The sequence below is a fragment of the Bos indicus x Bos taurus genome, chromosome X (genome assembly GCF_003369695.1).
Source record: "Bos indicus x Bos taurus breed Angus x Brahman F1 hybrid chromosome X, Bos_hybrid_MaternalHap_v2.0, whole genome shotgun sequence".
NCBI classification, from domain to species: Eukaryota; Metazoa; Chordata; class Mammalia; order Artiodactyla; family Bovidae; genus Bos; species Bos indicus x Bos taurus.
In genome coordinates, this window is record NC_040105.1 from 84100961 (window position 1) to 84122002 (window position 21042).

At 41.3% G+C, this 21042-nt stretch overlaps 1 protein-coding gene across 1 annotated transcript in view; it reads left to right on the plus strand.

The window, feature by feature from the left end:
• Positions 1-21042, plus strand: part of TRPC5 (transient receptor potential cation channel subfamily C member 5) — a 352695-nt gene that overhangs the window by 1446 nt on the left and 330207 nt on the right. The gene's annotated exons all lie outside the window — the stretch shown is intronic.

Here is a 21042-nt window from a genome sequence, read left to right on the forward strand (position 1 = left end):
ACACACTGACTTGGACAAACAGTCATGATGGTCCCCCTCTCCAACACACACAAACGTACTGAGCTGTATTCACAGCTCCTGATCTTTCTCCATGGTCTCTAAGAATGAAACTGGGAGAAGGGCTTTCTCCCCTTTGCCAACCTGGGGTCTTCTGGCCATAACCAAGTATGTGGTTGGTGATGGCTACCAAGGTTATTACTCCCTTGTAAAAAACCTGGAGCTAGGAAACCAGTTGGGAAGACAGGATCACTGAACTTTACCTGAGTTTATCATATGAGTACAAGAGACAGGCTGATCAATAATGCTCTCCTTAAAGACTGTGTGTGTCAGCCCTGGCTTCAAATGAGAAGTATTTACTCCACTGACATGGCACCCAGATCCACTTGTCTATTTCTATACATTTATTTTCATGGCATTTAGCAAATATGTAAAGTTTACATATTAGAATTTGTCCTTGTCTATTGTCAGTCTCAGGGTTTGTTTTGTTTTGTTTTGTTTTGTTTTTTGGTGTTTTACAGATGTTGGTGTTTGGTATTATATCATGTTTCCTTTCCTATAGACTCTTAAAAAGCTGTGATATAAATGATGTTAAATGGTACCTTTCACCCAGTCTTTAACATTTGCTTATTCTAAGTCAAAGACATGGAAATGCATTCACACAGTACCAAGTTGGTCTCAAAGCAAATGTTTAGCCTAGGATAAAGAAAACCCACAAGGTTTCTCTATTTGCAAGGTTGAAGGAAAATCTGAATGCCACATGAAATCTGTTTGGTTCCTGGAAGATGCTGTTTTCACGAAGTTTTGGCATAGATAGATAAATAGATAGATAGAGTATGTGTGGCGCTGCTTTCATAAAGTTGTAATACATATGGTATGTGTGTATTTTTTCAAGGACTCAGATCAACCCCATACAATCTGGGCTCTGTGCTGCTGTAGCCGAGGGGGGAGTATTTGAATTTGTGCTTCCAAAGCACCCAGGCTCTTCTGTTAAACTTTCTATTTATTATTATGTTACCGGAATACAATGAATTGCCTCTTTCCAACTCAGCAAATGAGAGAAACAGATTTTGCATTAAGTGGAACTGTTTATGTTGCATCAGGCAATTTGTTCTAATGCTCACTGCTGAGAGAGAGAACAGAACAAGGATTACTCAAGTAGGATCTGAAAAGGTGCCCATTCTGTTACTTTTTTAGGCCATCATAAGCAAATATCTTCTTAGGTTAAAATTACACTTTCCCATAAATAGCAAAGACCAGGTTGCAGACAGGTAGAAAAGAATCAGCAGCTTCCTACTAGGGAAAGAGCTGAAAGTGTAAACAGGGATGACACCGAAGGTGTGGGTCTTTCTTGGTTGAAAATCTGGCTGCTGCAGTGGATCCTGATCCATGGTTCCTCAGGGCATAAGGAGGTGGAAAGCGCGGGGATCCAGAATCAGGCAGTCTTCAGCTGTGTTGACAGACATTCACCTGGCTATAGTGTAGACGCCAATATAGAGACCTGGACCAGATAACATTTGCCACTTCTACCAGCATTGAGAACTATATTCCTACAATTCTATTCTTTCTAGAATTAACAACCAGAACCAGAATGACACACAGAACCACAATGCTTAGAGAAGGTCAGGCCAGAAAATGACAGATGCAGTGGGGATGAAGAGGAAAAGGATACGACAGAACCCAAAGATGTTTTGAAACACGGAAAGAAAACCATCCAGATGTTTGCTTTCTTTTGCTTTGGTGGGGGATGGGATTAGTCCAAAAAACTGCTTAGGAAGTAAAGCACCCTAACATTGCCTAGCCTGTGGTTTACCTTGTAAACACTGTGTAAAACAGAATTACATAGAACCCGAGAACGGGAGCCCTGGAGTAAATTTACACTTTTACCATCTCATTCCACTCCTTAGCATTTTAAATTCCAATCTATGAGCCATTCAGGTGCTTAATTATTGAATGGATAATTTCAAACGTATCATGCTATTGCCCTCCAGTCTGCTTCCAAATATTTTAAGTTGTCTTTGACCATGGCTCCATCACTGAAACAGAGGGACCAAAACATTTCTATCTGCTTTACTTCTGCCAAGGCTTCTTGTTTTCAGCTAAGTACATAAAACCATTCAGAAGCTTTCTGGGAGCTGGTGGGAAATATGAGGGACAGGACCTTTCTCCCCAAAGTGCCCTGTGCCTTGAGATACCACCAACCTAATCTGTCCTGGTTAGTTTCCAGGTTTTTAGGGAGGGATGTGACAAAGTTTGCAGCCTGCAGACAGAAATGATGCCTAATCCTAGGCCGAAGCTGTAGCTAATCAGCCCCAGACCAAGGCTAAGCTGAGGCTAGCCACTGAGTCCAGAAATTAGTGGCTGAGATTTCCATAGTATCATCCTTTCTAAACTCTCATAGCAGTCCTTCTGCTGACGGGTCTCTCAAACCCTTTGTCCAGTGAGACCAACCAACCCCTCCCAATAGCAAGGGATGAATCCTAAATGACTCAGCTATGATTTCATAAACACACATGTACACCATACTTACTTGAGCAAAAATAGATGATTTCAAAAACTAATGATAATAAAAGCTGGTGGGGCAAAGCAAAAATTGCAGTTCACTTGGTCAGGGAACTTTGCAAGCTCCCTAGGTTTGGTTGTCCATCATTCACTGTGGAGTTGATGCTAGTAGCCCATGAAATTGCCTCAGCTTTTTGCCTTAGCAAAGGCAAAGAAAGAGCTGATGGTGGGAAATAAACAGTGATCTTGGCAGGGTCCAATCCCCTCATTTCTCCTATAAAGAATTTGAGGCCCAGAGAGTAGAAATGACTTCCCCAAATCAGAGAACTAGCTAGTGACACAACCAAAACCAGAACTCAGGACTGCCTGCTAGTATTGAATATATTTCCTAAAGCCCTTTGGAGATCTTTCCAAAAAAATTAAGAGGTAACAAAGGCCAGGTTTACCAGGATCACAGCCCTCTACTTCCATGCCGTGTTTATACCTAAAAGTTTATTGCCATATCTTTGTGCCTTGCCTTCTCACCCACTATCTGCCCCCAACACACACACACACACATAGACACACACACACACACACACACAACTTGCTGGCTAAGAAAACGTGACATATGCCTACAGCCAGTATATTCATGTGGAGGGCAGAATTAAACATGATAAAGATTTAGTTGCTCACACTTATCTGATTGACCTGGCTCACACCACCAACAGCAAGGCATCTAGAATACCCAGTCTCTGCTACTCCCTACTAGTTTTGAGGAATGGAAGCTGGTGGAATCTGGTAACTATGGTTTAGACTTTGTACACTCAGAATCAGTACCCATTAATGTGCATGCATACACAAACACACATACACACACGCTTTCTGAAAAATCAAAACAAAGGAAATAGAAAAGACAAGACTGATGGTTTTTATAGTAGAGTATGAGAAGAAGGAAGGTTTGCAAGGAGGGTGTTGTTTCCTTCCTCCATTCTTTAGCCCTGATGCCTGATTTTCATGATTCCCAACCTAGTTTCTTTTAGGATTAGAGAAAATACATCGATAAAACATGTCTACTACAGCCTAGAAGGAAGATATGAAGAATTTCCACATTATAATATCACAAGGATAGGAAAAAGAGGTTAGAATAGAGTAGGCTAAGGCCTTGCTACTTCACGTGTGGTCCTCACACCAGTAGCGGCATCACCCCCGGTGGATGTTTATAAATACAGAATCTCAGACCCTTCCTCAGACCTACCAAATTAGAATCTGACATTTAAGAATATCCCCCAGTGATTTTTTGGTATGCTAAAGTTTGAGAGGCTAGAGCTTGTCCCCCAAAGCATTAGAAAGTCATTTGAAAATAAACAATTACCTATAATTTATATATATATATATATAAAATTTCCCCAGGTCCACTTCTCTTTGTATTCAGTATAAAAGCCTTAAGTGTGGGCAAAAGAGTTGATTGAAAGGAAATCAGGCCATAGGATTGTACTGTTTACCTGGGTTTGGAGACTCACACAAACCTGAGTTCAAATTCTGGCCCTACCCCTCGGCCTCTGGGGTAGGAGCCCTGAGTCCAGGATGCTGGACTGCCAGAAAATTCCCAGGCCCATGAATATTAATCAGCATGCACTCTCCTAGAGGTATCTTTCTGGACACCAAGACCTGGCTCCACCTAACTGCTTCCAGGCTCCAGTGATAGACACCTCATACCAAACAACCAGCAAGACAGGAACACAGCCCCATTTATCGACAGGCTGTCTAAAGTCATACTAAGCTCACAGACACCTCATGACAGACTACCTGTTGTGACCCTGCCCATCAGAGGGAAAAGACTCAGCTCCACCCACCAGAGCACAGGCACCAGTCTCTCCCACCAGGAAGCCTACACAAGCCCCTGGACCAACCTCAGCCACCACAGGGCAGACAACAGAAGCAAGAGGGACTATGATCCTGTAGCCTGCACAAACACAATAGGTTAGAAAAATGAGATGACAGAGAAATATGTTGCAGATGAAGGAGCAAGATAAAAACCTACAAGACCAAATAAATGAAGAGGAAAGAGGTAATCTACCTGAAAAAAGAGCTCAGAGTAATGATAATAAAGATTATCCAAGATCTCAGAAATAGAATAGAGGCACAGATTGAGATGATACAAGAAATGTTTAACAAGGACCTAGAATAACTAGAGCAAACAATCAGTGATGAACAACAGAATAACTGAAATGAAAAATACATTAGGAGGATTCAATAGCAGAATAACTGAGGCAGAAGAACAGATAAGTGAGCTGGAAGATAGAATGGTAGAAATAACTGTAGCAGAACAGAATAAAGAAAAAAGAATGAAAAGAAATGAGGAAAGTCTCAGAGACCTCTGGGACAACATGAAATACACCAACATTCAAATTATAGGTGTCCCAGAAGAAGAAGAAAAAGAGTCTGAGAAAATATTTGAAATGATTATAGTCAAAAACTTCCCTGACATGGGAAAGGAAATAGTCAATCAAGTCCAGGAAGTGCAGAGTCCCATACAGGATAAGCCCAAGGAGAAACATGTTGAGACACATTAATAAAACTAACAAAAATTAAATACACAGAAAAAGTATTAAAAGCAGCAAGGGAAAAGTAACAAATAACATAATATACAAGAGAATCCCGATGAAGTTATCAGCTGACTTTTCAGTAGAAATTCTGCAGGCCAGAAGGGAGTGGCTGGACATATTTAAAGTGATGAAAGGGAAAAACCTACAACCAAGAATACTCACCCAGTGAGGTTCTCATTTATATTTGACAGAGAAATCAAAAGCCTTATGAACAAGCAAAAGTTAAACCAAACCAGCTTTACAACAAATGCTGTAGGAATTCCTTAGACGGGCAACACAAAAGAAGGAAAAGACCTACAAAAACATATCCAAAATAAATAAGAAAATGGTAAAAGGAACATACATATTGATGGTTACCTTAAATATAATGGATTATGTGCTCCAACCAAAAGGCACAGATTGGCTGATTGGATACAAAAACAAAACCCATGTATATACTGTCTACAAGAGACCCACTTCAGACTTGGGGACACATACAGACTGAAGATGAGGGAATAGAAAAAAAATATTCCAAGAAAATAGAAATCAAAAGAAAGTTGGAACATCAATACTCATATCAGACAAAATGTTCTCTAAAATAAAGACTATCACAAGAAACAAGGAAGGATACTACATAATGATCAAGGCATCAACCCAAGAAGAATAAACAAATGTAAACATTTACACACCAGACATAGGAGCACCTCGATACATAAGGTAAGTGCTAAAAGCCATCAGTGGGCTTCCCTGATTGCTCAGTTAATAAAGAATCTGCCTGCAGTGCAGGAGACCCCGGTTCAATTCTTGGGTTGGGAAGATCCCCTGGAGAAGGGAAAGGCTACCCACTCCAGTATTTTGGCCTGGAGAATTCCATGGACTGTTTAGTCCATGGGGTCACAAAGAGTTGAACACGACTGAGCGACTTTCACTTCACTTCACTTCAAAAGCCATCAATGGGGAAATTGACAATAACACCATAATACTTGGGGACTTTAACATTTCACTTGGACCAATGGATAGTTCATCCAGACGGGAAATTAATAAATAAACACAGCCTTAAATGACACATTAGACCAGATAGACTTAACTGATATTTATAGGACATTTCATCCAAAAGCAGAAGAATACACCTTCTTCTCAAGTGCACAAGGAATATTTCCTAGGTTGATCACATCTTCGGTCACAAATCAAGCCTTGGTAAATTTAAGAAAATTAAAATCACATCAAGAATCTTTTCTAACCACAATCTGTGAGGTTAGAGATCAATTACAGGAAAAAAAAAAAAAAAAAAAAAACATAAAAAAACACAAACACATGGAAGCTAAACAATATGCTACTAAATAACCAAGAGATCACTGAAGAAATCAGAGGAACTTTTAAAAATAACTAAAAGCAAATGACAACAAAACCACGATGACCCAAAACCTATGGGACACAGTAAAAGCAGTTCTAAGAGGGATGTTTATAGCAATACAGTGTTACCTCAGGAAACAAGAAAAATCTCAAATATTAACAACCTAATCTTACAACTAATGCAACTAGACAAAAAACAAACGTAACCCAAAATTAATAGAAGGAAAGAAATCATAAAGATCAGAGCAGAAGTGAACAGAATTTATATGAAGAAAATAATAGCAAAGATCAGTGAAACTAAAAGCTGGATCTTTGAGAAGATAAAATTGATAAACCTTTAGCCACTATAAGACACTGGTGTACTGTGAATAATCAATACATTGAAGATATAATATTATTATAATCAATAATATTTGGCCAATAATTTTAGTTTACTAGAAAATTAGCTATTTGATGTTATGCCTTGAGGCATGTTGGAGAAGGCAATGGCAACCCACTCCAGTACTCTTGCCTGGAAAATCCCATGGACGGAGGACCCTGGTAGGCTTCAGTCCATGGGGTCGCGAAGAGTCAGACACGACTGTGCGACTTCACTTTTTCTTTTCACTTTCATGCATTGGAGAAGGAAATGGCAACCCACTCCAGTGTTCCTGCCTGGAAAATCCCAGGGATGGCAGAGCCTGGTGGGCTGCCATCTATGGGGTCGCACAGAGTCGGACACGACTGAAGTGACTTAGCTTGAGGCATGTAACATCTATTTCTAATTGGTGCAAGTCATGTTGGGCTTTCCATGGATAGAACACCGAGAAATACATGCAAAGTAAAATATATTTGAGGCTTCGAAACAAATATTATTCAGAAAGAATTACAGTTGAATTACTCTGAATCACTTCATAGAGTAAGGCTGAAATCAGAAGTAGCTTTATTTTATATGGTATATCTCAAAATTAGGAAGTTAGAAAGTTAGTAAGACTCTCTATGCATTTTTTGTGCATATATGCAACAGGCAAACATATGTACACACAGAAAGAAAAACACACACACACCCTTCAATGGAGCAACTGTGAAAAAAATCAAGGCTGAAATAGCATTCTAGGGGCAGAACTAAATATTACAAGACTTCTGGCCTGATGATAATCTATAAGATGGGTGAATAATACCTCTTACCTCATAGGAAGGATGTGAGATGATATGAGTAAAAGAAAGGATGCAAGTAAACGCATAGCAGAAAACTCAAATTTTTAAAATCTAAGACTACAAAAGAGATGAAAATATTATACTTAAATCTTGAGCTAAATTGCAATTATTTTCCTCCAGCCAGTAATGACTTGATGCTAGATAAGAAATAATTTACCGTATCAACACACATCTTACAATGGTCAGCTCAACGATAACAGTTGAGGCCTAGACAGTGCTTATTTATGTGCCGAGCATTTCATATGTAGTATCTCATTTAAACTTCCACAACTCGATGAAAAGGTACATTATCATGCTTATTTTACAGATAAAATTAAAGCTCAAAGAAATTAATTAAATTGCTTATTTTATGATTTGCTGACATAGGTAAATACTATACCTATCACTATTTCACAGGTGAAAAAAATAAGCAACTTCTGTCTCCTCCCAGCCCATGGTGCTCGCTACCTCCTCAACTTTCGCACCTGTAAAATATATAGGTAGAGTACCTATGGATTTCAGTAATTCTATAAGTTACAATAAGTTTTATAAATTCCAATAAAATCACTAAGCACTTGATTCATCTAAAAACTTATTGGTGGCTACATAGCTTAATGGCAAAGACAAAAAGACAGATACCACAACTTCTGGGCCCCAGTCCTTTGGTTTAAGGTTTGAGACATCCAGTTCCTATTGGATCTGAGGTTGCCCAACATCCATTGATTTTCAAGAGGATCAGATTAATATGGCATCAATAATCTTATAACATAAAATATAAATCATTAATTTCTAAGATTTCTGTGATTACCCTAAATTAACAATAGCCGTTGATATAAATTACTGAAAATCTTTGTATGAGTTCTCTATTGTGGCTATAAGAACCATAAATTGAACAGTTTAAAACAACACAAATTTATTATTGTTATTGCTCTATAGGTCAGAAGTCTGACATAGGGATCAGTGGGCTAATATCAAAGTGTCAGTAGGTCTGCATTCTCTACTGGACGTTCTAGGAGAGAATCTGTCTCCTTACTTACTCAGGTTGTTGGCATAATTCACTTCCTTGCAGTTGTAGGACTGAAGTCCTTTTTTTTTTTTTTTTGCCGTCAATTCAATGCCATTCCTAGTTTCTACAGGCCCCCACATTCTTTGGTCTGTGACCCCATACCTCCAATTTCAAAGCCAATCAGGGTAGGTTGAGCCCCTCTCACAATTTGAATTTCCCCTGCCTCTTCTTCCATTGCATCTTTGTTTGCCTTCCTCTTCTGTTTTTAAGAACCCACATGATCACATTGGGCCTACGTGGATCATCCAGGATAATCTCCCAATTTTAAGATTTCATCTGAATTAGCAACCTTAGCTCCATCCGAAAAATCCCTTTTGCCATGTAACCTAACACACTGACATGTTCTGGGGGTGTGCTGACATATTTACAGGGCCATTGCTTACTCCTTGGAAGGAAAGATGACCAACCTAGATAGCATATTCAAAAGCAGAGACATTACTTTGCCAACAAAGGTCCATCTAGTCAAGGCTATGGTTTTTCCAGTAGTCATGTATGGATGTGAGAATTGGACTGTGAAGAAAGCTGAGCGCCAAAGAATTGATGCTTTTGAACTGTGGTGTTGGAGAAGACTCTTGAGAGTCCCATGGACTGCAAGGAGATCCAACCAGTCCATTCTAAAGGAGATCAGTCCTGGGTGTTCTTTGAAAGGAATGATGCTAAAGCTGAAACTCCAGTACTTTGGCCACCTGATCCGAAGAGTTGACTCGTTGGAAAAGACTCTGATGCTGGGAGGGATTGGGAGCAGGAGAAAAAGGGGACTACAGAGGATGAGATGGCTGGATGGCATCACCGACTCGATGGACTGAGTTTGAGTGAACTCCGGGAATTGGTGATGGACAGGGAGGCCTGGCATGCTGTGATGGACAGGGAGGCCTGGCGTGCTGTGATTCATGGGGTTGCAAAGAGTCAGACATAACTGAGCGACTGAACTGAACTGAACTATGTTGCCTACCATAATCTCTTATGTGTGGAGTGCTACAAATACATTATCTGAAATAACCTTCAATCTCTAAATGATAGGTATTAATATCACTGCCCCCATTTCACAAATGAGGAAATAGGATCAGGCAAGTTAACTTGTATGCCTGATATTGTACAGCTAGTAAATGGTGGAGGCAGGATGGGACACAGGTCTCTTCCTCCAAATCTCATTTTCCCCTTGGCTTGCATTATAATGCCTCCTCATTATTAGAAAACTCTTTTGATTGTTATTTTTGTTTTCCTTGTTTGTTATTTTTGTGTGTTTCCTCTTTTTTATTTACATTTTTGAATAGGTGACTTATGCCCATTGTTTGAAAATCAAAATGTGTAAAAAGGTATTCAGTCCAAAGCCTTGCTTCCACTGTTTCCCAGCTGCTTGGTTACCACCACCCCTGCCCCATTTTATTTTTTTCCCCTCAAGAACTTCTGAATGAAAATACAAGAAACTATGAATTGATGTGTGGATTTTTACATCATAACAAAATCTCTCAAGCTACAGCTCAAATTCATTTTGTCCTTTTGCTGCATTCTTAGTACAACTCCACTTTGGAAGAACTAACATCTGTATTAAGGGACAAATCTTTGGGCTGATCAATTATGCAAGTAACTGGTGACTACACCCACTTTCTAAAATGTTTTTATAGCACCCAATGACCCCATGGTGCTCACCTGAATACTCTATACATCATACGACTCAAACGTCTCAATATTCTTACATATCACACCCATTTTATCTGAACATTCCAGAATCCTAGAATTCCAGGAAGCACAAACACAAGAGGGGACGGGTAGGGAGAGCGGGAGGGAGAGAAATATCCACAGTGCACATGGCGGGGGGAGGGGGGACAATAAAAATTCATGAACTATAGTTCTAATTATCCCATAGAGTAACAAGGTGATCATATTTTAGTATCACTAACCCCAATATCTTATTTGTAAAAAACCTTTTCAGAATTGACACAACTTTCCATCTAACTTGCAAAAAAACCTGGAACTCTTGCATAATTGTAAACATTGAAACAGACTACCATATAGTTGGGTAGCCTGTAATATGTCAACAGGCAGAGAACAAAAGATGACAAGCTTGTTTTAAACAAAGAATTGAGTAAAACTGATAACAAAATCAATACACCACAGTTAATTATTTCTGTTATCCCTGCCATGGACTTTGTAACTTAAGAACTGCTTATTCTCAGCATATCAGTTGCATGCAGTATATATACTTGCCTTCTCATAGCACAAAACAGAACATCTTCTTTGTTTGTTTGTTTCCATCTTTTAACCCAGTGTTTTCAATATTTGAGCAATGATTCATTAATGTACTGTGAAATCAGTTTAGTAGTTCACCACCATTTTTAAATGAAACATTAAAAAAGAAAAATGTGAATCACATGTAGTAAGAGTAAACATTGTTTCATGAAACTTTTATTCAGTAGTGTATGTGTATGAGTCTGAGTGTGAGAGTGTGGTGAATGTATGTGTGTTTGTGTGCATGTGCACATATTTGTGTGTATGTTGGATTCATTGTAAATTTTTTTTTTTTTGCTGTGGGTTATTGTCAAAAAGTTTGATAAATATTGCTTTGAATTATTGGAAGCACTGACCAGATGTTATAAATAATCATAAATAAATGAATCTGCCTAAATATAAAAGGGCTTACCAGATGGCTCAGTGGTAAAGAATCCGCCTGCCTTGCCTGGAGAATCCCATGGACAGAGGAGCCTGGCAGGCTACAGTCCATGGGGTTGCAAAGAGTCAGAGACGACTTATTGATGAAACAACAACAAAAATACATTAAAACCTTGGTCTTCCTGAACTATTAGGGAATTCTATGATGTCCTTTGGCATTTTGGTACCTAATCTGTGGCAATGACCAGAAGGCAGTAAGTATCCAAAGAAAAACTTAAAAATCCAATAAAAATGGAAATGTGTTCTCTCTGTGACACAAGAACATCTGGGGATTTATGACATCTGGATTTGGAACTGACCTTCCCAGTTGTCACTTCCATTGCCATCTCTTGGGTACAGTGGCTCAGGGGCCTTGGCCAGTGCTGAACATTGCCTGAAAGTCTGTGACTTAAATAAAATAAAGAGTCAGTTTATGCTGTAGACTGTGCTGTCATTTTCACACAATGGTCATCCCTAGAAACTTTTCCTAGATTGGTAACATTTAGTCTAATAAATACCAAGCTATGAAGAAAGATTTATAGGAAGGTATGTGTAGTAGGTATGTGTGTGCTCAGTCATTCAGTCATCTCCAACTCTTTGTGACTCTTTAGAATGTAAGTCCATGGGATTTTTCAGGCAAGAATCCTCGAGTGGGTTGCCATTTCCTCCTCCAGGTGATCTTCCCAACCCAGGGACTGAACTAGTGTCTGAGTCTCCTGCTTTGGCAGGTGGATTCTTTACCACTGAGCAACCTGGGAAGCCCCTGTAGGAAGGTATGTTTGGGGATAAATCAAGGAAAGAACTGATGAAGTGGTGTAGGATTGCAGCAAAGGAGATTTTCACATTTTCATAGGATAATTATACCAGAGAAGAGAAAAATGAGAGGGCTCATGGGGAGGAAAGAAAAAGGAGCATGTTAAGTACTAATTAAAGAATCTAATTTTCTTAGTGTTACCTGAGCCCCTACTGTCAATCATTTGACAGATATTCACTGAGTGCAGACTAGGTGGAAGGCCCTGTGGGGCACCAAAGTGCAGGCCCATCCCTTCCCTCCAGTAGCTCACAAGATGATCAAGAGTGAATTGGATAAAGTAAAACTGTTGTATGGCTCAGTAGGACACTGTGATTTAATCCATTCATGGAAATGTATGCAGGTCCATCTAAGAGAGAGAGCTGGAAAATTAGGTTGTGGTAAAACTGTAAAGGAGTACGTCAAGGCTGTATATTGTCACCCTGCTTATTCAACTTATGTGCAAAGTACATCATGAGAAACGCTGGGCTGGAAGAAGCACAAGCTGGAATCAAGACTGCCGGGAGAAATATCAATAACCTCAGATATGCAGATGACACCACCCTTATGGCAGAAAGTAAAGAGGAACTAAAAAGCCTCTTGATAAAAGTGAAAGAGGAGAGTGAAAAAGTTGGCTTAAAGCTCAACATTCAGAAAATGAAGATCATGGCATCTGGTCCCATCACTTCATGGGAAATAGGTGGGGAAACAGTGGAAACAGTGTCAGACTTTATTTTTGGGGGCTCCAAAATCACTGCAGATGGTGACTGCAGCCATGAAATTAAAAGATGCTTACTCTTTGGAAGGAAAGTTATGACCAACCTAGATAGCATATTCAAACGCAGAGACATTACTTTGCCAACAAAGGTCCGTCTAGTCAAGGCTATGGTTTTTCCAGTGGTCATGTATGGATGTGAGAGTTGGACTGTGAAGAAAGCTGACTGCCGAAGAATTGATGCTTTTGAACTGTGGTGTTGGAGAAGACTCTTGGGAGTCCCTTGGACTGCAAGGAGATCCAGCCAGTCCATCCTAAAGGAAATCAGTCCTTGGTGTTCATTGGAAGAACTGATGCTAAAGCTGAAACTCCAATACTTTGGCCACCTCATGCGAAGAGTTGATTCATTGGAAAAGACCCTGATGCTGGGAGGGATTGAGGGCAGGAGGAGAAGGGGACGACAGAGGATGAGATGGCTGGATGGCATCACCGACTCGATGGACATGAGTTTGAGTGAACTCCAGGAGTTGGTGATGGACAGAGAGGCCTGGCATGCTGTGATTCATGGGGTCACAAAGAGTCGGACACGACTGAGCAACTGAACTGTACTGAACTGAAAATTGTGAAGGGCTTTGTATATTAGGATATGGTTTAATCCATTCACGGAAATCTATGCAGACCCATCTAAGAGAGAGAGCTGGGAAGTTAGGTTGTGGTAAAATTGTGAAGGGCTTTATATGTTAGGATGTGGCTAGATTTAATTTAATGTATGAAACAGAGATAGCAATGGATTGTTAGATAAATAATGATAGCAATGTCTGGGATGATTATCCTGGAAATGGTATGTAGGATACCAAGGACTGATGGAGCAGCAAGTAATGGCAGGTGTACCAGTTAGGAAGCAGTTACAGAAATCTAGGTATTAGGAGTAAATGGCACCGTGGTTAAGTATGAAATGTGAGTCCAAATCCATTTTGGTGTGATTCTAGCTCTGCCACACTGAATCTTAGTTTTCTCATCTATGAAAAGAGGTTACTAAGAAGACCTACCTTATAGGAATGATATAAGGATAAATGAGTTAATACATATAAAGCACTTAGCCCAGTATCTGGCCATAACAAGCACCAATCCACATTTAACAGCTATAATTTTTATTATTATTGTTACTATAGTAGTGGGGCAGGAAAGGATGGGGTATAAGAGACACCATAAATGAACAGTGGATATATTATGGTAAATCCCTATGTATGTATGATGAAGGTAGTCAAAGATGACTTCAAGTTTTGTGTAACAGAATAATGATGCCATAAGGAAATATGAAGGTGGGGTGAGATGGGAGGATAATGAGTTGAGATTTTGATAGGTTTGAAGTCAGGCAAGACATCCTCATGAAAATGTCCACCAAGAAATTTAGATGTAGGAATGGAGCTCAGCAAAGAGGTTAGGAAACAAAATGAAAATTTGGGAAGTCATAGATATACATATAAAAGTTTTATCTCTAAAAAATAAATTGAAAATCTCTAAGGAAGAAACTCAGAAGGCAGGGGTGGGGAGATAAAGTAGAACCTTGTGTTCCATGTTAATTGTTAATAGGGAGAGGAGCCAGAGAAAGAGTGATGGAAGGCATAAGGAGAACTGTGCAAGGCATAGTGGAGAACTCAGAGGAAGAACATTCTATGCCTTGTGTACTTAAGATGCAATAATCCCATTGAAACAATATGACTTTGAGACTTGTGACAGAGAACATTATAAAGTATGGAATACGTAATACTGATATTCAGTTTAAAAACATAAAGTCCTTGGTTCCAAAATATGCCTTATTTTATTGAACAGAGAGGTTAAGAAGGTGTCATGGGTGTTTTAACCCTTGAATGATAGATGCCAATTGAAGATATAGGGGGGATGCATTTCAGATGAGAGGAATCATGTGATCAAAGGTGAGGAGTTAGAAATGGGCACACTGAGTTTAAGGGAGAGAGAGGAGATCCATCTGACAGGAGCGAAGGGAAGGAGATTAGGAAAGGGAAGAGAGGGAAAATTTTTTCACATCAACCATGTAGTGAATCTCCAGTCCCAACTGAGGAGAGATTTATTTCATCTTCACTTTAAAGCTGGATGTTTCATGTCATTTCTTTTTTTCTAACATGAAACTGGACTTTCAGTTTTCTCAGTTCAATGAGTGAACAGTGTCACTGTTAACAAGAAGGAATGGTGGGGGCAAAAGAGCAGGTATGGGTAAGGGGATACAAGAGTGGGAGAGAGATGATGAATTAGGTGTGGGACATGCTGAGGTCAAGGTGCCAGTGGACAGCCAAGTACAGATGTTAAATAGGCCAATATGTGGGTCTGGGACTCAAAATAGAAGTCTGAGCTGGAGAGAAAGATTAGGAAATGAACATCCCATCATAGTAACACAATAATAACAATGGTGATGACAACTATTTTATTAAAAATACACGACATTAAAGACATGATTGGGGGAGTTTTCCAAATAGTAAATCATGTAACCATCACAACAACCCTGTAAGTTCATACAAGTAGTATCTATTGGAGATGGGATTTAAACCTAGGCAAGCAAAACTCCAAAGCCCATGTGCTGAGCTACTACATTAACAAACAAGCGTAAACAAAGAAAGAAGTCAACTCCTGATCCTTGGAAATGCCAAACATTTAAGAGGTAAATGGGAGAAGGGAAGCTTTGAGCAGAGGCTAAGGCAGAAGGAAAACTGGAAGTAAGTGCGGCCTTCAAAATCATGGGGAGAGAACAAAAGAAAGTGTGTATCATCAGCCTGGAGAGCTGTAGCCATTGGATTTGACAGTTTGAGGAGCCTTGAATAATGTGACAGCTAGAGTCAAGGTCAGCAAACCACAACCATGGGACAAATATGGCCCACCACTTGTTTATATATATGGACTGCAAGCTAAAAATGATTTTCATATTTTTAAATGCCTGGGGAGAAAAGTCAAAAGAAGACTATTTTGACAAGCAAAATTATATGAAACTCATTTTCAGTGTCTATAAATCAAGTTTTATTGCAATGCAGTCACTCTTATTCATTTATATATCCTCTGTCACTGCTTTCAGACCACAATGGCAGAGCTGAGCAGTAACATCAGAGACTGTATGGCATGCAGAGCTGAAAATTTTTATTATCCAGGCCTTTACAGAACAAGTTTGTGCACCCCTGAGTTAAAGAATGGGCTCTAATGTCAAATCACTTCTGTTCAAATCCTAACTCTACCACTCACTAGGCTGTGTGACCTTGAACAAGTTACTAGAAAGCTCTAACTGGCACTGTCTCTAACTGTTGTTGTGAGGATCAAATAAAACAACTTGTACAAAGTACCTAACACAGTGCCTGCTTCATATTAAGAACTTAATGTGAGCTGCTGTTAATGCACTGATGTAGAAATGAGTCATGGAGACAGAAGCCAAACTGTCACAGGTGGCAAAAGGAATAGGAGATGAAGACTAAACAGGTGGAAGCTATCCTTTTGAGAATTTTCACAGCAGAGTTGAAAATGAGGAAGGAAGTAGCTTGAGGGGGGTATTCTTATTTTTGATGGAGAGACGCAAACACATTCGAGGGCTGATAAGGGGAGAATTGGGTGAAGAAGACTGAGCATATGGGAGAAGAGAACTGGAACAACACACTGCAGAGGTAGGAGGTGGAGGATTGAGAGCAGAGGTGGGGAGGCTAGCCTTAGAAAGGAGTGGAAACAGCTCAAAACAGAAAATAAAGTTGGATACAAATAGAAGATGTGCCATGGAGTGGAGGAAGTTCATATCTCAAAGACCCTTCTTTCTGTGAGGCAGGAGAGAAGATCTTCTGTAGTGAGGCAGGGGTCAGAGGGACAGGCTGGATCCCTGACACTGGGACTTTCAAAAGGGAGTAGAGCAGACTTCCCCTGGTGGTCCAGTGGCTAGGACTTCACACTTCCAATGCAGGGGGCCTGAGTTCAATCCCTGGTCAGAGAACTAGATCCCACATGCTGCAAACAAAGATCCTACGTACTGCAACTAAGACCTGGCACTGCCAAATTATTTAATTTATTATTTTAAAAGGAAGTCTACCTAAGAGAAGGAAATGCCTACCCACTCCAGTATTCTTGCCTGGAGAATTCCATGGACAGAGGAGCCTGGCAGGCTATAGTTCACAGGGTTGCAAAGAGTCAGACACAACTGAGCAACTAACAGGGTTCCCTGCTGGCTCGGGGGTAAAAGAATCCGTCTGCAATTCAGGAGACATGGAAGACATGGGTTCAATCCCTGGGTTGGGAAGATCCCCTGGAGAAGTAGATGGCAACCCACTCCAGTAATCTTGCCAGGAAATCCAATGGACAGAGGAGTCTGGCGGGCTACAGTTCATGGGGTCGCAAAGAGTTGGACACAACTTGGCAAATGAACACAGCACAGACCCAAGAGATACAAAAGGGAGGTATATGTGGAATGGTCCTGGGGGCTTGGCCGAGCTTGGCAAATAACTTGGCGGCACCAATCTGCATAGTCATGTAACTTTCTCTAGAGGTACTCAAAAGCCTGGGAGAAGATACCTAGGAAAGAGAAAGTTGAGTTGGGTCAAGACCTGCAGATGGGTTGAAAGACTTGGCAAATGCAACACCCCCACTGGCAACCACTTGATCCCATACCAGCCTGTACTTAGAACCACTGTCTTGTAGGCAGGCCCCGCAGTTCATTAATTTTTATCCTCCCTGGTGTGGCATCAAAACTGCATGATGGCACAGCTTCCCCAGACATTTCTAGATTTCTTCCCCTGAGAGCTCTTTTCAATGTGATAACAGACAGACGATAGGCTGGCAACTCAGAGGAGGAACGAAGACTGTGACTTTTATGGAGAGAGAGTGATCCATGAGCCCAGCTAGCGCCAAAGCTGGCTTGAGTATTATGGGACTCCATGAGCCCAGCAATAAAATCCCTTTCGATTTGCAAGAGGCAAGATGCAAGCTTTATGATGTCCTGATATAGATCGAAATAGAATGCTACAACAGGTAGTATGTTAGGTTTTGTTCCCTCAAGACGCCAGAGGTAAAGTGACAGAGCTAACAGGCCAACTCCCATCTGGACAAACTGAAGACAGAGTGGGAGCTGGGGAATGGGACATGTGTCTGTAGTTGCTGGAGAGGCAGGGAACAATAGTTTGGCCAGGAGTCAAGGTAGCAAGGAAGAAATGGAACAATATGTGCTCCCAAACAGGTGCCCACTAGGCCCCCTGGAGACAGGCACTCAGCTGATGCTACAGCAGGGTAGTTCTGAAGACTCTGTACCACAGTGCCTTCACAGAGCTTGAGCCTGGAGAAAGTAGGTCTCCTGAAGCCATGTCCCCATCCCACCTTGACCTTCTGGCCTGGGGCCCAAACAAGTGTATTCCCCTTAGAGGCTGCCAGGTGCATCAGTGGGTCTGATAAAATGATGGAGAGGACCAGCTTGCCTTCGGACAGCACCGCACATTCCCAAAGCACTTTCTCATCAATCCTTTTAAGCAGACTAGTACAGTGTCAAGAGCGCCACTCCAGGAGTCAGGAGTCCTGGATTTAAGTGCTAGCTCTGCCACTTACCAGGACTGTGGCCTTAAGGAAGACACTTAACCTCTCTGAATCTCAGCTTCCAGCATTTCTAAAATGAAGATGATAATTACAGTGCTGTTCTTAGAGTTGTTGTGAGGACTAAGCAACAGTACTTAGCACAGAGCCTGACTTGTGACAAGCATTCATTAGCTGCTTTCTTCCTCCTCCTCTCCTTCCTCTTCCTTATCTCCTTCTTCATCATCATCGTCCTCATTACCATTTAATATAAAGATCTTGAAGTGAGTCTTGCAACAGAATTAAGTCTGCATCTTGGCTCTGTACTTATTGGTCTGAGACCTTGGGCAAGTCACTTGGCTCCCTGAGCCTCCTTCTTCATCCTCAGTTTAAAGCAGATTTGCTGATGAAAACAAGATACCATGTGTGTGAAGTGTACAGTACTAGTTAGATGCTCATTTTGTATTTAAAAGTGCATCAACCTGCCTTTACACACAAGAAAAGGGACCTGAGAGGTAAAGGGATCTACCCAATGAAGCAAGGGCCAACCAGGGAGGAGAACCCAAGAACCTCTCTGCTCCCAACCCAGGACTCTTCTCACTCATGCTGTCCAGCAGCAGGTGGTTCTCTACCCAGAATAGAGGGTCCCATCTGGTCCCAGCAGTGGAGACTCTGCTGATGTGCATGCTTTCCTGCTGCTTACCAGCCCGAAAGGGAGCAGCATGGACCATGTCCCTTTCAGGCAGAATTAGGTCAGAAGCAAGAAGCTCACAGACTTCTCTGAGCTCCTGAAGTCACTGAACAGTATTTGCAACTAGAGAGCTACCGGTCTCTTTATACTCAAAATGCTGCCCTTTCCCTACTCCCAGCCGACCTTGGTGTCTGAACCTCCAGCAGGTAAGCACTGTTCCTTTAAGCCTCAGTCCTTAGTCAAAGGATGAACTCCCCAGGACCTGCATACAAGGCCTGCTACCAAGGATTAGTCATCAGCTCAGTAGTAGGATCAGATTCTTCAGCTCTTTTACTCTCTGGGAGGGGAAAGGAGAGAGATTTAAAGTATAGGACACTGCTCAGGCCTCTTGTACAGCCAGAGAATAGTGGAAACAGCAGAGAAGACATTATAAATAGAGGGAGGGATGTAAAATCAGTAGACTGAAAAGGCAGCTCATCTGTACCCTCTCTGGGGATGGAAGGACAGGAAGGACTGAAGAGACATCCATAGAAGGTTAAAAGGAGTGTGGACTTGAATGCAAAGGTCAGGGTTCCCATGCTGTGAGCAAATTTTGTAACCTCTCTAAGCTTCAATTTTTTCACCTATAAAACAAGGTGATAATATCATCTACCTCATCAGATTATTTTGAGTAAGAAGAAATAATTTGTGTGAACCTGCTTATAAATCCCTGCCCAGATATAAGGGATTATTAGGACTCTAACACCAAAGGCACTTTGTGAACTTCCCAAGGGAGGCTCAGGGGTACAGTGACCTTGACAGCTTATGACCAGGTGAGATGCACATGGCATCCCCCCAGCCTCATCTAATGTTAAGCAGAGCATATCATGCACCTGTCATGCTTCATCTCTCAGTCCACCTCCCTCCCCATCTCTGGGGGAGTTTCCCAGCTTTCCCCAGGACCAACAGTAGGGCTTAAGAGCTCTGATCCCAGAGCAGAGGAGGTGGGCAGTAAGCAGAGGGAAAGATGCTTAGGACTATATTTCTTTCCAGCCACAACCTCCAGACAGACAAAACACCCCTGGCACAAGCTGGGGAGGCAGAAACAATTAGGATGACCTCTCAGGGACATGGCTCTGGAGTCATTAAAGCAGTGACATAATTGGCCTGCCAGATCTGAGACGGCAGACACACATTCCAGCAATATGGCAAAACAGTTGTCTCAGGAAATAAATAAAGCAATATATAAATAATTACTGAAGCTATTAGCTATTTTCTTTCTCTGCCTTTCCCATCCCTGACACTACTGGGATCAGAGGCCCCACAAGGGCAGCAATCAGAGGAAGAGATGGCAGCGGAAGGAATGGCTGGGCCCAGGGACCCCATATGGCCAGAGGTTGTTGAAGGCCCTGCAGAAATGTGTGCCTGCAAGTCCCAAGGGGCCCCACAGTCTTCCCTGAGAGTAGAGCAGACAGGGAGGGGCTAAGAGCAACCCCCAGGGAGGGACAGAAGAGAGATGAGACTGGTGAAAGGACAGAGAATACCTAAGGCCCACTTGTCAGGGCTTATGACTCGGCCCCAGAGACGTGACTGGCCCCGAGCAAGGCTGAGCTTCCGGGTATTTGAAGTGGGGAATGAGAGAGAATGTGGCAGGAGGCTGGGCTGTGCATTCCACCCTGCATGGGCATTCCCCTGCACTCCCATACCTTCCTCTTTCCTTTCCCCAAATAAGCCCTGCACCACAAGTGACAGAAATGAAGAAGGTCATTATACAGAGGTAGAATCACAGTTGGTAAAAAGGGGACAGGGCAGTCACAGTAGCCCTCAAACCAGGCCATTTTAACTTCTTTGTACTCTCCATTAGATTGTGTTCATTTTATTAAACCCTTGCTATATGCCCAATACTGCTATACAAATAGTAACTCCTATAATCTTCATTACAGCCATATCATTTATGGATTATAATAATTCCCATGTTACAGATGATAAAATCAAGACATAGGAACATTAGATAAA